The sequence below is a fragment of the Anolis sagrei genome, chromosome 3 (genome assembly GCF_037176765.1).
Source record: "Anolis sagrei isolate rAnoSag1 chromosome 3, rAnoSag1.mat, whole genome shotgun sequence".
NCBI lineage: Eukaryota > Metazoa > Chordata > Lepidosauria > Squamata > Dactyloidae > Anolis > Anolis sagrei.
The window spans coordinates 164,615,834-164,633,914 of record NC_090023.1 but is presented as its reverse complement, the minus strand read 5'-3'; positions in this window follow the sequence as shown (position 1 = coordinate 164,633,914).

The following is an 18,081-nucleotide window of genomic DNA, read 5'->3' as shown; positions in this document are numbered from 1 at the left end:
CCTAACTACATGTAGCACATTTTCTCAGGAAAGATTGCAATAGTGGATTCTAGCTTCTTCTTTTCTTTTTCGACTTGCTTGCATAATTGGAATTTTTTACCATATAATACCTATGATTATTAGAATCATAGGATCCTAGAGTTGGAAGAGACCTCATGGGCCATCCAGCCCAACCCCCTGCCAAGAAGCAGGAATATTGCTTTCAAAGCACCCCTGACAGATGGCCATCCAGCTCAACCCCCTGTCAAGAAGCAGGAATATTGCTTTCAAAGCACCCCTGACAGATGGCCATCCAGCACAACCCCCTGCCAAGAAGCAGGAATATTGCTTTCAAAGCACCCCTGACAGATGGCCATCCAGCCTCTGTTTAAAAGCTTCTAAAAAAGGAGCCTCCACCACACTCCAGGGCAGAGAGTTCCACTGCTGAACAGCTCTCACAGTCAGGAAGTTCTTCCTCATGTTCAGATGGAATCTCCTCTCTTGTAGTTTGAAGCCATTGTTCCGCATCCTAGTCTCCAGGGAAGCAGAAAACAAGCTTGCTCCCTCCTCCCTGTGGCTTCCTCTCACATATTTATACATGGCTATCTTATCTTCTCTCAGCCTTCTCTTCTTCAGGCTAAACATGCCCAGCTCTTCATAGGGCTTGTTCTCCAGACCCTTGATCATTTTAGTCGCCCTCCTCTGGATACATTCCAGCTTGTCAATATCTCTCTTCAGTTGTGGTGCCCAGAATTGGACACAATAGTCCAGGTGTGGTCTAACCAAAGCAGAATAGAGGGGTAGCATGACTTCCCTAGATCTAGACACTATGCTCCTATTGATGCAGGCCAAAATCCCATTGGCTTTTTTTGCCGCCACATGACATTGTTGGCTCATGTTTAACTTGTTGTTCACGAGGACTCCCAAGAACTTTTTCACACATACTGCTCTCGAGCCAGGCATCCCCCATTCTGTATCTTTGCATTTCGTTTTTTCTGCCTAAGTGGAGTATCTTGCATTTGTCACTGTTGAACTTCATTTTGTTAGTTTTCGCCCATCTCTAATCTGTCAACAAAATGAAGTTCAACAGTGACAAATGCAAGATACTCCACTTAGGCAGAAAATATGAAATGCAAAGATACAGAATGGGGGACACCTGGCTCAAGAGCAGTACATGTGAAAAAGATCTTGGGAGTCCTCGTGGACAGCAAGTTAAATATGAGCCACCTTATTATAGGAATGCAGAGTGGAAAATCGTAATGGACAACAAGAACAGTTCAACCTACTGTAAATACAGTAGAGTCGCTTATCCAGCATAAACAGGGTGGCAGAATGTTGGATAAGTAATAACGTTGGATAATAAGGAATGATTAAGGAAAAACCTATTAATTGTCAAATTGCGTTATGATTTTACAAATTAAGCACCAAAACATCATGTTTACAACAAAGAGACAGAAAAAGTAGTTCAATACACATTAATGCTATGTAGCAATTACTGTATTTATGAATTTGGCACCAAAACATCACAATTTATTGAAAACACTACTGATGACAAGCACTGGTTTAGGATCAGGATGACACCCTTGACTTTTGGTGGAAAGGAGTAATAGAGATGGGTGTCATCTGCATAACTATGAGACTGAACTCCAAAACTCTGAATGATCTCACTCAGCGGTTTCATGTAGATATTGAACAACATGGGGGACAAGATAGAACTCTGTGGGACCTCACAGGCTACAGGCCAGGAGATCGAACAGGAGTCCCCCGGCACCGTCTTCTGAGTCCAGTCCCCTAGGAAGGAACGGAGCCAGTGTAAAACAGTGTCTCCAGATCCCATCCCAGAGAGACGACTGAAGGATACCGTGGTCGATGGTATCAAATGATGCTGAGACATCCAGGAGATCCAATGGACACACTTCCCCTTTCTAGGTCTCTTGGTAGATCATCTACCAAGGTGACCAATTCTGCCTCTGTTCCATAACCAGGCCTGAAACCAGATTGAAATTGATCTCAATAACTGGTTTTATCCAAGAAACTTTCAAGTTAAGAAAACGCCACCTTCTCCAGAACCTTGCCCAAAAAGGATAGGTTTGAAACTGGCCTGTAATTTACCAATTGAGTAGGACTTACCCTTGTGTCATATCAAAATCTGCAATTTTGGCCCCCAAACCTACCCTCGATTTATACATGAGATCAATTTATATGTGAGTACATATGATAATTTCCCTAAAGATCCTGTCTTCATATTGTCGAGGGCTTTCATGGCCGAAACCACTGAGGCGTCGTGTGGTTTCTGGGCTGTATGGCTGTGTTCTTAGCAGCACTTTCTCCTGACGTCTCGCTTCTGAATCCTCAGAAGATGCCAGCAGATGCAGGTGAAACGTATGTCCTGCTAGAACACAGCCCGGAAACCACACAACACCCCAATCCTGTCTTCTTTTTCACAGGCAATGTTGGTATACATTGCCTGATAGCTGCTGCTTCTGCCAGTGGGAGCCAAAATGTAACCCAGAAGCAAAAGCATTGTGTCTCGAATCAGTGTTCCTTTTGTACTTCACCTCACAAATCAGAATTTGAAGCTAGACCTTATTCTGTTAATATTTCCGCATATATTTTTGCTCAGTTGAGATGTCTGTTTGATTGATGCTCCATCTGCCTTCCAGGGCTGGAACACAAAGTGACTTTACAACATAAGGATTTCCAGGAAACAGGATTAATTATACGTATTAAATTGTGAATTACATTAATTACACAATTAAAACAATATTTTCTGTTTGTAACTGGCATGCATCCACATAGATTTTTTCGAACACTACATTTTTGCCGCCTGGTTTTGAGCCTCGCCAGAGGCAGAAAGAGTGAAGCAGGAACTGTTCCCGAAGAGCTCGTGACTGATGAAATGAAATGTATTTGCCAAAATTTTGCCTTGCTGTGAAGGAATGCAGGCTCTGTGTGTGTCTGTCTGGCCATGTTCATACATGCAAATTAAAAATGACAAATACAAATCCTTACGGAATGCCAACATATATAACAAGGGTGATTTAAATTTTCATTCCACCTTTTTTTTTCACCCTGTAAAGGACTTTAACCTTATTCATCCAAAGAAGCTGTGTATTAATTGCAACATAGACATAGTGATATGGAAGTAGACTAACAGTATGAGTTACTTCTGAGGTTGCTTTGTTGTTGTTGTTGTTGTTCATTCGTTCAGTCGTCTCCGACTCTTCGTGACCTCATGGACCAGCCCACGCCAGAGCTCCCTGTCGGCCGTCACCACCCCCAGCTCCCTCAAGGTCAGTCCAGTCACTTCAAGGATGCCATCCATCCATCTTGCCCTTGGTCGGCCCCTCTTCCTTTTGCCTTCCACTTTCCCCAGCATAATTGTCTTCTCTAGGCTTTGCTGTCTCCTCATGATGTGGCCAAAGTACTTCAACTTTGTCTCTAGTATCCTTCCCTCCAATGAGCAGTCGGGCTTTATTTCCTGGAGGATGGACTGGTTGGATCTTCTCGCAGTCCAAGGCATTCTCAGAACTTTCCTCCAACACCACAGTTCAAAAGCATCGATCTTTCTTCGCTCAGTCTTCCCTAAGGTCCATCTCTCATATCCGTAGGTTACTACAGGGAATACCATGGCTTTGACTATGCGGATCAAATGAGGTTGCTTACATTTTATAATAGCGATCAGATGAGATCAGATGTGTTCACGGTGAGATGATGATGGTGATGATTGCCGCCCTGTCTTCCAGCATAAGTGATTGCTTTTCTTCAATGTCTTTTTTTATAATGATTTTTATTGAACATAAAGTTTCATTTACATAAAAGGGGGAATGGGGAGGGTAAGGGGGAGGTAAGGTAAGGGTCAGGTGAAAGGGTTCGGGTTGGGAGGGAGGGTTAGGAAAAAAAATAGTGTCTCTGTTTGGGGGGGGGGAACAATCTTCAGAGGTATTGAGGTCTGTTGGAAGTAAGAAAATGGGTTTATGTATCTGTGGAATGACCAGGGTGAGACAAAGGACTCTTGTCTGCTGGAGCTAGGTGTGAATGTTTCAACTGACCACCTTGATTAGCATTTATTGGCCTGACAGTGCCTGGGGGGAATCTTTTGTTGAGAGTGATTTGATGTGCCTGATTGTTTACTCTTTGTTGTTTTGCTGTTGTAATTTTTGAGTTTTTAATACTGGTAGCCAGATTTTGTTCATTTTCATGGTTTCCTCCTTTCTGTTGAAATTGTCCACATGCCTGTGCATTTCAATGGCTTCTCTGTGTAGTCTGACATGGTGGTTGTGAGAGTGGTCCAGCATTTCTGTGTTCTCAAATAATATGCTGTGTCCAGGTTGGTTCATCAGGTGCTCTGCTATGGCTGACTTCTCTGGTTGAAGTAGTCTGCAGTGCCTTTCATGTTCCTTGATTCGTGTTTGGGTGCTGCGTTTGCATCAAATCACTTTCAACAAAAGATTCCCCCCAGGCACTTCCAAGCCATTAAATGCTAATCAATGTTGTCAGTTGAAACATTCACACCTAGCTCCAGCAGACAAAAGTCCTTTGCCCCACCCTGGTCATTCCACAGATATATAAACTCATTTTCCTACTTCCAACAGACCTCACTACCTCTGAGAATGCTTGCCATAGATGCAGGCGAAACGTCAGGAGAAAATGCCTCTAGAACATGGCCGTATAAGCCGGAAAAACCTACAACAACCCAGTGATTCTGGCCATGAAAGCCTTCAACAATATATTAAATCCTCGTCTATTAATCCCAATAGGAAGTACTCTGGTTCCATCTGCACTTTCGTTTTAAGTATTTTTTCACATGATTCTTGTATAATTTTCCAATATGGTTTAACTTTAGGGCAAGTCCACCATGCATGGTAAAATGTGCCCACTTGTGATTCACATTTCCAATATTTATTTTGGACATTTTTGAACATTAGACCCAATTTTTATGGTGTTCTTTGATGTCTTATAAGTCAGAAGCAGAGATGGGGTTGAACTGAAGATCTGTACAGTTTCAGCATTGCTGCTGAATGTTGAATGTGGGGTTGCAAAATCACAGCTCTCAGCTGCAACTTAATTTCCTCTAATGTTACAGTCACCCTGCGCTGTAAACATTTCTTTGGTGGCTCAAATTTCCTGTTTTCAGTTTGCTAGAATAACATTATTATTTTTTTAATGAAAAAAATGTGAGAGAGTTCAACAATGTCATTTGAGCATCTTGTCAACACACGCATCTATATAGTGTATGAAAGGGATGATCCCGAAGACCTAAAATGGTTTTACTTGATGTTCTTTGAACTGGAGCAGCTGTGAGGAGTAAGATTATATCCGAGAGGGCACACATATCCTGATATATGTGCCCTGTTTATTTTCCTTCACCAGTGTGACTCAGTGGTGATTCCTGGCAAAAGCTTACTATAGAATTGCCTTGAGGATCTAGAAAATCCCTACAAAAGAACGTATTTTATCAGATTCAGGTAGGTGAAACCATGGTACCAGTCTTGTGGGAATTTGTGGGCGGTGGCGGGGTGGGTGGGGGTAATACTATATTTGTTCACATTCATCCTATTGTCTAGGTTCCTCTTGTAAAAAAACCTCTCCGTTATCTCTGCTGTCAACATAGCTACAAAATGAGGGCACTGGCCCTCCAAATAAGACTATTGTCCCTTCTTCAGCTCCCACCAGGAGCCCCCGGTGGCGCTGGCAGGACTGAAGACCAACAGGTAGCAGGTTCGAATCCAAGGAGAGCGCGGATGAGCTTCCTCTATCAGCTCCAGCTCCTAATGAGGGGACATGAGAGAAGCCTCCCACAAGGATGGTAACACATCAAAACATCCAGGCGTCTCCTGGGCAATGTCCTTGCAGACGGCCAATTCTCTCACACCAGAAGCAACTTGCAGTTTCTCAAGTCATTCCTGACACGACCAAAACTAAGCTCCCAAATTCCTAGAATTACAGAGAAGGAGACACAGTGGACCACCTTATTTGCTACGTTTGCATTCCCTTGAAAACGTTGCCTGCTCCTTTTTCCTTAAATGCCTATCCTGTATTTCTAACTGGTCAGCTGACATTTCAAAGCACCACTGCTAGAAGTATGGATAATAATAATAATAATAATCTTTATTCCTAACAAGCACTATGAGGAGCGGCTTAAGGAGCTGGGTATGTTTAGCCTGAAGAAGAGAAGGATGAGAGGAGATATGATAGCCATGTATAAATATGTGAGAGGAAGCCACAGTGAGGAGGGAGCAAGCTTGTTTTCTGCTTCCCTGGAGACTAGGACGCAAAACAATGGCTTCAAACTACAAGAGAGGAGATTCCATCTGAACATGAGGAAGAACTTCCTGACTCTGAGAGCCATTCAGCAGTAGAACTTTCTGCCCCGGAGTGTGGTGGAGGCTTCTTCTTTGGAAGCTGTTCAACAGAGGCTGAATGGCCTTCTGTCAGGGGTGATTTGAATGCAATATTCCTGCTTCTTGGCAGGGGGTTGGACTGGATGGCCCATGAGGTCTCTCCCAACTCTTTGTTTCTCTGATTCTATGATTCTTCAGCTCCCACCAGGAGCCCCCGGTGGCGCCGGCAGGACTGAAGACCAACAGGTCGCAGGTTCAAATTCGGGGAGAGCACAGATGAGCTCCCTTTATCAGCTCCAGCTCCTCATGAGGGGACATGAGAGAAGCCTCCCACAAGGATGGTAACAGATCAAAACATCCAGGTGTCCTTGCAGACGGCCAATTCTCTCACACCAGAAGCAACTTGCAGTTTCTCAAGTCATTCCTGACACAATAAAAAAAAGCTCCCAAATTCCTAGAATTACAGAGAAGGAGACACAGTGGACCACCTTATTTGCTACGTTTGCATTCCCTTGGAAACGTTGCCTGCTCCTTTTTCCTTAAATGCCTATCCTGTATTTCTAACTGCTCAGCTGACATTTCAAAGCACCAGTGCTAGAAGTATGGATAATAATAATAATAATCCCTATCCCTAACAAGCCCTATGAGGAGCGGCTTAAGGAGCTGGGCATGTTTAGCCTGAAGAAGAGAAGGCTGAGAGGATATGATAGCCATGTATAAATATGTGAGAGGAAGCCACAGGGAGGAGGGAGCAAGCTTGTTTTCTGCTTCCCTGGAGACTAGGACGCGCAACAATGGCTTCGAACTACAATAAAGGAGATTCCATCTGAACATGAAGAACTTCCTGACTGTGAGAGCCGTTCAGCAGTGGAACTCTCTGCCCCGGAGTGTGGTGGAGGTTCCTTCTTTGGAAGCTTTGAAACAGAGGCTGGATGGCCATCTGTCATGGGTGATTTGAATGCAATATTCCTGCTTCTTGGCAGGGGGTTGGACTGGATGGCCCATGAGGTCTCTTCCAACTCTTTGATTCTATGATTCTATGATTCTATAACAACAACAACAACAACAATAATAATAATAATAATAACTTTATTTGTACCCCGTTACCATCTCCCCAAGGGACTCGGTGCGGCTTACATGAGGCCAAGCCCAACAACACATCAATAAACAAAAGCAATAACAAAACAATTAAGCAATACAATTAATATAAATCACATAACAAAAAATCAACAGTAACACACAAGCATTTAAAGTCAATCACCGGGCCAAATGTAATAGATTAAAATTAAAAGTAATGTTGGACATGAACAAGGTAGGATATAACTGGGATAGAATTTTCAAGGAAAGATGAAGGAACTCAGTCAGTCCTAAATCAATGGTAAAGTGCATTTTGAGGGCATATGGCTGAGAGTTTTCCTTATTCTGGGAAGGTACACTGGAACAACCACGTTTTCTGGCTGCTCCCAAAGAGTGCCAGAGTTGGGGCATGTCTGATGTCCTTGGGAAGTGAGTTCCAGAGTCACCACTGAGAAGGCCTTCTCCCTCGTCCCTACCAATCGCGCCTGCGATGGAGGTGGGAGCGCGAGCAGGGCCTCTCCAGATGATCGAAGAGATCGTGTGGGTTCGTACACAGAAATGCGGTCATGCAGGCTGGCGGGTTCCAAACCGTTCAGGGCTTTGAAGGTAAGAACCTGCACCTTGAATTGGGACCGGAAAATGAACGGCAGCCAGTGGAGCTCCTTAAACTAAAAGAGCATTTCACTTCAAAGTGGAAGAATACTTATTTGGGGGTCACACATTTTGCAATCACACATTTTGGGAATAGGAACTTTATTTCTTTTTCTACAGTAAGGAAAGAGTTTGCTTCTGGATTACATTGGACTTTATTGGCTGTGCTGGCTGGGGGATTTTGGGAGTTGTATTTCAAAATAACTTTGTTAAGCTTTGCCAAAAGGGATACATGTGTTTGTTTTTTGTCCTACCAGTCTCTCAAAACCGGAGCAGCTGAAAAAGAATGGAGAGAAAAGCATGCACATGCAAACTATACACATAATAGTGCAATTAAAGAAGTAATATATAGAATATAATATTTTTAAGTATATCAAATACGGGAAGCACCCACCCATTAAAAACCCCTTTCCTCAATGAAATAGTTGTCATTAAGAACATTTTCTCTGAAAAGAGCGCTCTCCTTTTGGAGCGACTGCTTTTGAAGAATCTCTTTGTTGTCTCTTACTTCTTTGTGTACTTAAGTCTCAGCTAACTCAAGTGCTCAAGCTTCCTTCCTGGAGATAATCTGGCCCGGATGTATTCATATTATTTTAACCTCCTCTTGTCATGCTTACTTGATGCTTTTCAAAGGAAAAACATAACGTGAGTGACAGATTGTTCACTTGGACACAAGAATTCAGGCTAATAAATACAGCCGAAGAAGATTGAGGTGTTGTTGTTCATTCATTCTGTCATTTACGACTTTTTGTGACCTTATGGACCAGCTCACGCTAGAGCTCCCTGTCGACCGTCACCACCCCCAGCTCCTTCAAGGTCAATCCAGCAATTTCAAGGATGCCATCCCGCCATCTTGCCCTTGGCCACCCCCTCTTCCTTTTTCCTTCCACTTTCCCCAGCATAATTGTCTTCTCTAAGCTTTCCTGTCTCCTCATGATGTGGCCAAAGTATTTTAACTTTGTCTCTAATATCCTTCCCTCCAATGCAGAGGCGGCCCTAGGTAATTTTCAACGGTAAGCAAACAGTATTTTGGTGTTTCCTTCAACCAATCACTGATATATATTTTCTGTTCGTCGTGGGAGTTCTATGTGCCATATTTGGTTCAATTCCATCATGGGTGGAGTTCAGAATGCTCTTTGATTGTAGGTGAACTATACATCCCAGTAACTACAACTCGCATATGTCAAGGTCTGTTTTCCCCCAAGAGCGCCTCAAGAGTGCCCCTGGGAAAAATCAACTATATTGCAAATGCTAACTTTGTGTAATGGGTTGAGCCGCCCCTGCTCCAATGAGCAGTCGGGCTTTATTTCCTGAAGTATGGACTGGTTGGATCTTCAAGGCACTCTCAGAACTTTCCTCCAGCACCACAGTTCAAAAGCATCTATCTTACTTCTCTCAGTCTTCCCTATGGTTCAGCTCTCACATCTATAGGTGACTATGAGGAATGCCATTGTTTTAACTATGCGGGTCTTGGTTGCCAGCGGGATGTCTCTTCTCCTCACTATTTTATCGAGATTGGACATTGCTTTCCTCCCAAGAAGTAAGCGTCTCTTGATTTCCTGTGGCTGCAGTCTGCGTCTACAGTAATCTTTGCACCTAGAAATACAAAGTCTGCCACTGGCTCCATGTTTTCCCCCTCCAGTTGTCAATCATTCTTGTTGCCATAATCTTGGTTTTTTAATGTTTAACTGCAACCCAGCTTTTGCGCTTTCTTCTTTCACCTTGATTAGAAGGCTCCTCAGCTCCTCCTCGCTTGCGGCCATCAAAGTGGTGTCATCTGCATATCTAAGGTTGTTAATGTTTCTTCCAGCAATTTTCACCCCAGCCTGGCATTCATCAAGTCCTGCACATCGCATGATGTGTTCCGCATACAAGTTGAATAGGTTGGGTCAGAGTATACAACCCTGCCGTATGCCTTTCCCAATCTTGAACCAGTCTGTTGTTCCGTGGTCAGTTCTTACTGTTGCTACTTGGTCCTTATACAGATTCCTTAGGAGAGAGACAAGATGATTTGGCATGCTCAATCTTTCAAGATTGAGGTGGCACTGCACTATTCACAAGCAGCTATGGTAAGATGCAATTGCTGCTGCTGTACAAGTGGGTGGGCTGCATTGAGTCTTTGGAAACTGGAAGAGATGAGAGCAATCTCTTCCCTCCTCCATAGCTATCTCCCAGCAGAGACATACCCGGTTCCTCTCTGACAATGTGATAGCAATCCCACTCCTTGTTCTTCATGCTGAGAAAAATACTACATATAAAGATTCCCCAGGAGGAAGAACAGCTGGCTATATGGAACATCGTGGTTTGTTTTGGAGAATATACATGCTGAGCTTTTGAAATGAGAATGATGCACTAGATTGCTAATGAATTTGCTGTTAGCATTCTGTGCAAAACACAGACCAGAATGGAGTTAGTGGAGAGGGACAGGCTTTGATGCTCTATAGCTGTGAGTTATGGAAGTCAGGAAGTTTCTTTAGCCTCCATCCATTTTGATTCCAGGTGCACACCTTACTTAACCTTCTACGACAGGCAGAAAAAACGAAATGCAGAAAAAACGAAATGCAGAAAAAACGAAATGCAAAGATACAGAATGGGGGACGTCTGCCTTGAGAGCAGTACGTGTGAAAAAGATCTTGGAGTCCTCGTGGACAACAAGTTAAACACGAGCCAACAATGTGATGTGGCGGCAAAAAAAGCCAATGGGATTTTGGCCTGCATCAATAGGAGCATAGTGTCTAGATCTAAGGAAGTAATGCTACCCCTCTATTCTGACTTAGTTAGACCATACCTGGACTATTGTGTCCAATTCTGGGCACCACCATTCAAGAGCGATATTGACAAGCTGGAATGTGTCCAGAGGAGGGCAACTAAAATGATCAAGGGTCTGGAGAACAAGCCCTATGAGGAGCGGCTTAAGGAGCTGGGCATGTTTAGCCTGAAGAAGAGAAGGCTGAGAGGAGATATGATAGCCATGTATAAATATGTGAGAGGAAGCCACAGGGAGGAGGGAACAAGCTTGTTTTCTGCTTCCTTGGAGACTAGGACGTGGAACAATGGCTTCAAACTACAAGAAAGGAGATTCCATCTGAACATGAAGAAGAACTTCCTTACTATGAGAGTCGTTCAGCAGTGGAACTCTCTGCTTCGGAGTGTGGTGGAAGCTTTTAAACAGAGGCTGGATGGCCATCTGTCAGGGGTGATTTGAATGCAATATTCCTGCTTCTTGGCAGGGGGTTGGACTGGATGGCCCATGAGGTCTCTTCCAACTCTTTGATTCTATGATTCTATGACAGAAAGTAAGCCAGGAATGGAAAAAAAATCTTCCACGCACAGTACAGAATGGTATGGGTGGCCTAAAGTGTGTGATCTTTCAAGATCCAGACCTTGGGAAATTGCTATCCCCTCATATAGCTCATTCCATTGTGCGGGGAGGGAGGAACCAGAGGAGTGCTAAATAAAACTAAGAGAGCCAGCTCTGAACCTGAACCCCATCCCCATTCCAGGCATTTCACAAATGTTTTACTAGTAGCAACAATGCTTAGCATTTATGTTCTTCTGATTAAAGATTTTCTTGTTACATCCCGAATAGATTACTGCAACGTGCTCTACGTGGGGTTGCCTTTGAAGACTGTTCGGAAACTCCCAACTAGTCCAACGGGCAGCAGCTAGATTACTCATGGGAGCGTCCCTGTTATGTCAGCTCCACTTTCCGAGCACAATTCAAAGTGCTGGTTTAGACCTATAAAACCCCATATGGTTCTGGCCCAGCGTACCTGTCTGAATGTATCTCCCTCTACGTCTCACCTCGGAGTTTAAGATCCTCTGGGGAGGCCCTGCTCTCGGCCCCACCTTTGTCGCAAACACGCTTGACGGGGATGAGGGACAGGGCCTTCCTGGTGGTGGCCCCCTGCCTGTTGAATTCACTCCCCAGCGAAATTAGGTTATCCACACCTTTCCTTTCCTTCAGAAAGAATTTAAAAATGTGATTGTTGGGTCAGGCCTTAGGGTAACACACTGACAATGGTAATGATGACAATTCGCTATGGAAATGGACTATGGACAAGCTTCTGATAGTGTCTCTGTTCACATAATTCAGCTTGGATTAGGCCACCAGGCTGTAATGTTTTAAACAGTTTTTAAATTGAATTGATTTAATATTTTATTCACGTGTAATTATTGTGTTTTATTATGTGTATATAGGGGCATTGAATCATAGAATCATAGAATCAAAGAGTTGGAAGAGACCTCATGGGCCATCCAGTCCAACCCCCTGCCAAGAAGCAGGAATATTGCATTCAAATTACCCCTGACAGATGGCCATCCAGCCTCTGTTTAAAAACTTCCAAAGAAGGAGTCTCCACCACACTCCGGGGCAGAGAGTTCCACTGCTGAACAGCTCTCACGGTCAGGAAGTTCTTCCTCATGTTCAGATGGAATCTTCTCTCTTGTAGTTTGAAGCCATTGTTCCGCGTCCTAGTCTCCAAGGAAGCAGAAAACAAGCTTGCTCCCTCCTCCCTATGGCTTCCTCTCACATATTTATACATGGGGCCAACCAAGGGCAAGATGGATGGATGGCATCCTTGAAGTGACTGGATTGACCTTGAAGGAGCTGGGCTGGTGACGGCCGACAGGTGGACTGGTCCATGAGGTCACGAAAAGTCAGAAACGACTGAACTAATGAACAACAACAAGCATTACACAAGCCTGTTTGCTACCCTGCCTGTAGATAATGGCAAACGCATCATTAAGACTGACATAGTATCCAACTGGAATTAAAACATTAAAGAAGGAAAGACAATATGATGTGTTATTGATGGTGTTTTTGTTGTTGTGGTTGCTCTGGCCCTTTGGAGAGATCTTAGGATCACAGGAAATCTTATCTTTTCTCTCCCATGTTCCATTTTTGCACAGCTTTGTATTCTTTCAAGCAGCACTGATCGCACAAGCCAAACATTTCCGACAGCCTGCAAGCAGCTATTCTGGGGAGGCCTTGAGGCTGAATTGGCACTAGCCCAGGATCAGATCACTTATTTGTCCTCTTGCCCCAGTGTTTTCTACAACAGACGCTTAACATCCAAAGCTAGCCCTGTGTAAATAAGAATGAGCACTGTGGAAAAAATAACAAAGACTTGGGGTTTGTGCAGATGTTTCTTCACTTGAGAAATGACAGCATGCAAATAACATCTTACAGGATAAAAAAAAAATGTTTTCCCTCCAAGTTGCATAATTGGGACTGGAGAACCCAGCAGTCATAACAAAATTTTGATTTGCTGCTGCTGTGTGACTTCCAAGTAACTTCTGACCAAAGATGTTTTCATCTTTCCTGCTTAAAGGCTTGCCGTTTTCTTCCTCTGAGGCTGAGAGAGGTCATCCAGTGAGTTTTATGGCCAAAGGGAGATTTGAACACTGGTCTCCAGAACTCTGGCTGCCGGTTAGCTTCTGGGCACAATTAAAAGTGCTGGTTTTAATGTATTGTCGAAGGCTTTCATGGCCGGAATCACTGGGTTGTTGTAGGTTTATTCGGGCTATATGGCCATGGTCTAGAGGCATTCTCTCCTGATGTTTCGCCTGCATCTATGGCAAGCATCCTCAGAGCTAGTGAGGTCTGTTCGAACTAGGAAAGTGGGTTTATATATCTGTGGAATGACCAGGGTGAGACAAAGGACTCTTGTCTGCTGGAGCTCGGTGTGAATGTTTCAACTGACCACCTTGATTAGCATATAATGGTCTGACAGAGCCTGGGGCAAACTTTTGTTGAGAGGTAATTAGATGTCCCTGATTGTTTCTTCTCTGTTATTGTGCTGTTGTAATTTTAACGTTTTTTAATACTGGTAGCCAGATTTTGTTCATTTTCATGGTTTCTTCCGTTCTGTTGAAATTGTCCACATGCTTGTGTATTACAAGCATTACACATGCTTGTGTATTACAGCCTGTGTTGGATGGGGTCGCACTCCTTCTGAAGACACAGGTTCGCAGCTTGGGTGTGACCCTGGATTTGTCGCTGAGCCTGGAGCCCCAGGTCTCGGCGGTGACCAGGGGAGCATTTGCACAGCTCAGGCTCGTGCGCCAGCTGCGCCCGTACCTTGGGAAGTCTGACTTGGCCATGGTAGTCCACGCTCTTGTCACATCCCGCCTAGACTACTGCAACGCTCTCTACGTGGGGCTGCCCCTGAAGACGGCCCGGAAGCTGCAATTAGTCCAACGCACGGCAGCCATGATTCTAACAGGAGCGGAGCGCAGGGAGCACACAACCCCCCTGTTGCACCAGCTCCACTGATTGCCAATTTGCTACCGGGCCCAATTCAAGGTGTTGGTATTGGCCTATAAAGCCCTAAACGGTTCCGGCCCAAGATACCTATCCGACTGCATCTCGGCCTATGAACCCACCCGGACTTTGAGATCTTCCGGGGAGGCCCTGCTCTCAATCCCGCCAGCCTCTCAAGCACGGCTGGCGGGGACGAGAGATAGAGCCTTCTCGGTGGTGGCTCCTCGGCTGTGGAACGCCCTTCCTGTAGACGTTAGGCTGGCACCATCTCTCATGACATTCTGTAGAAAGCTGAAGACCTGGATGTTCGTGCAGGCGTTTGAGTAATTCAGTGCAATTTTGGTAATTTGAACATAGGAATGGAACAATGGACAACGAATTTGGATCACGCTTGGATGATGAGGCGATCGGGGATGGGATTTGTGATAGCTGTGTATTGATGATTGTTTATTAGTTATTAAGGGAAATGTGTAATTTAACTGTTATTGTATATGAATTATTGCTGTTTTATTGTCTTTGCTGCTTGGAAACCGCTGTGAGTCGCCCTTGGGCTTGAGATACAGCGGTATACAAGAATAGTAAATAAATAAATAAATAAATAATATTTCAATGGCTTCTCTGTGTAGTCTGACATGGTGGTTGTGAGAGTGGTCCAGCATTTCTGTGTTCTCAAATAATATGCTGTGTCCAGGTTGGTTCATCAGGTGCTCTGCTATGGCTGACTTCTCTGGTTGAAGTAGTCTGCAGTGCCTTTCATGTTCCTTGATTCGTGTTTGGGCAATGCTGCGTTTGGTGGTCCCTATGTAGACTTGTCCACAGCTGCATGGTACACGGTAGACTCCTGAAGAAGTGAGAGGATCCCTCTTGTCCTTTGCTGAACGGAGCATTTGTTGGATTTTCTTGGTGGATCTGTAGATAGTTTGTATGTTGTGTTTCCTCATCAGCTTCCCTATGCGGTCAGTGGTTCCCTTGATGTATGGCAAGAACACTTTTCCTCTGGGTGGATCTTTGTCCTCACTCTCATGGCTTGTTCTCGGTCTTGCAGCTCTTCTGATGTCTGAGGTGGAGTATCCATTCGCCTGTAGAGCCCAGTTTAGGTGGTTCAGTTCATCTTGGAGGAGGTGGGGTTCGCAGATTCTTTTTGCACGGTCTGCCAAGGCTTTAATGGTGCTTCTTTTTTGACTTTGGTGATGGTTGGAGTTTTTGTATAGATATCTATCTCTGTGTGTGGGTTTTCTGTAAACGGTGTGACCCAATTGTTGATCTGGTTTGCGGATGAGTAGGACATCTAGAAAAGGCAGTCTTCCTTCATTTTCTCTTTCAATGGTGAACTGGATGTTTGGGTGGATGCTGTTAAGATGTTCCAGGAACCTGTTCTTCTTCTCCATGGTTCCAAATGGTGAAAGTGTCATCCACATATCTGAACCATATAGTGGGCTTTTTTGTTGCTGGTTTTAACCTTTAAAATCCTGAACAGTTCTGGCCCAGATTACCTGTCCAGACGTATCTCCTGCTATGAACCATCATGAAGCTTAAGATCATCAGGAGGGGCCCTGCTCTTGATCCCACCATTCTCGCAAAAGCGGTTGGTGGGGATGAGAGACAGAGCCTTCTCGGCAGTGGCCCCCCATCTGTGGAACTCTTTCCCCAAGGATATCAGGTTGGCTACCTCCCTCCTGTCCTTTAGAAGACAACTGAAGACCTGGCTCTGGGGCCAGGCGTTCGATTAGAGGCCAGCGGCAATAGGAAAAGGACATTTGGATTTTGCGACACGGATTCTCCCGGCTCGGCTTAGTTTTACTGGCATGTTAATCTATTAATTTATTGTTAAATTTTACTGATGATGTTGTACAATGTTTTAAAATGATTTTACTGTGAATTGTAATTTTATGGTATTTATGTTGTTAGCATCCTCTGATGGTCATGTGAGGCCGTGCTGAGTCCCCCTTGTGGGGAGAAGGGCGGGATATAAATATATGAAATAAATAAATAAATAAATAAATAAATTTCAACAGAAAGGAGGAAACCATGAAAATGAACAAAATCTGGCTACCAGTATTAAAAAAAACTCTAAAATTGCAACAGCACAACAACAGAGAGGAAACAAACCAGGACATCTCATCACCTCTTAACAAAAGTTGGCTCCAGACACTGTCAGGCCATTATATGCTAATCAAGGTGATCAGTTGAAACATTCACACCGAGCTCCAGCAGACAAGAGTCCTTTGTCTCACCCTGGTCATTCCACAGATATATAAACCCTTTTTTTCTAGTTCCAACAGACCTCACTATCTCTGAGGATGCTTGCCACAGATGCAGGCGAAACGTCAGGAGAGAATGCCTCTAGAACATGGCCATATAGCCCGAAAAAAACCTACAACAACCCAGTGATTCCGGCCATGAAAGCCTTCGACAATAAATAAATAAATAAATAGTCTGTTCAGAAACCGCTACACCTTGCTTAACTTTGACTTTATGTTTAGTTATACAGCTAAAATGCACTTATTTGCGTGCAGACCAGACACATAGTAGATAGTACAATTTGGTTACAGTTGTGTTTAATCTAATGAACTACCTGAATCAAAACTCCAGCTTTAAATAATGATGTGCTTCTGCTCTAAACCAATGCAAAAAGCTAAGCAATGGACAGATTTGCATTTTGTGGAAGAGTGGGAGAAAATAATAATAATAATAATAATCTATATAAATAAAAATGTAATGTTCGTTTGTGGGATTAACATAACTCAAAAACCACTGGACGAATTGACGCCGAATTTGGACACAAGACACCTAACAACCCAATCTATGTCCTTCACTGAAAAAAACTGATTTTGTCATTTGGGAGTGGTAGTTGCTGGGATTTATAGTTCACCTACAAACAAAGAGCATTCTGAACCCCACCAACGATGGAATTGAACCAAACTTGGCACATAGTTCTCCCGTGACCTACAGAAAATACTGGAAGGGTTTGGTGGGCAGTGTACTTTGGTTTTGGAGTTTTAGTTCACCTACATCCAGAGATCACTGTGGATTCAAACAATGATGGATCTGGACAAAACTCTACACGAATATCCAATATGCCCAAATGTGAACACTGGTGTTTGGGGAAAATCGAATCTTGACATTTGGGAGTAGTAGTTGCTGGGATTTATAGTTCACCTACAATCACAGAGCATTCTGAATCCCACCAACGATAGAATTGGGTCAAACCTCCTACACAGAACCCCCATGACCACCAGAGTGGGCCACAGCAACGTGTGGCAGTGGATGGCTAGTAATGATAATAACACTTTATTTATATTCTGCCCTTCTCACTCAAAAGGGGACTCAGGGCAGATCACAGTACACATACACAGCAAACAATGCCGCTTTGTATAGACAATACACAGACAGACAGAACAAGGAGGTGCCATGGAAGGTTGGGTTTGAGTCCAGGGGGTGCTGTTGTTCCATCCTCTATGACGAAGAGCCGCCAGGGCTTCCTCCATCATTTTGGTCACCCAGCATTTTCTGATCTTCTTTCTTTGTTTATTATTTATTATTTATTTATTTACAGCTTTTATATTCCGCCCTTCTCACCCCGCAGGGCAGATTACAGTGTACACATATATGGCAAACATTCAATGCCAATTTTTGACATACAAACATATACAGACATACACAGAGGCTATTTAACTTTTTCTGGCTGCCAGGGGAGCTGTCACTTTCATCGTCCATCTGCGACGCTGATGAAGCACTTCCGCATTCCCCGCATGCTTCCCCGCT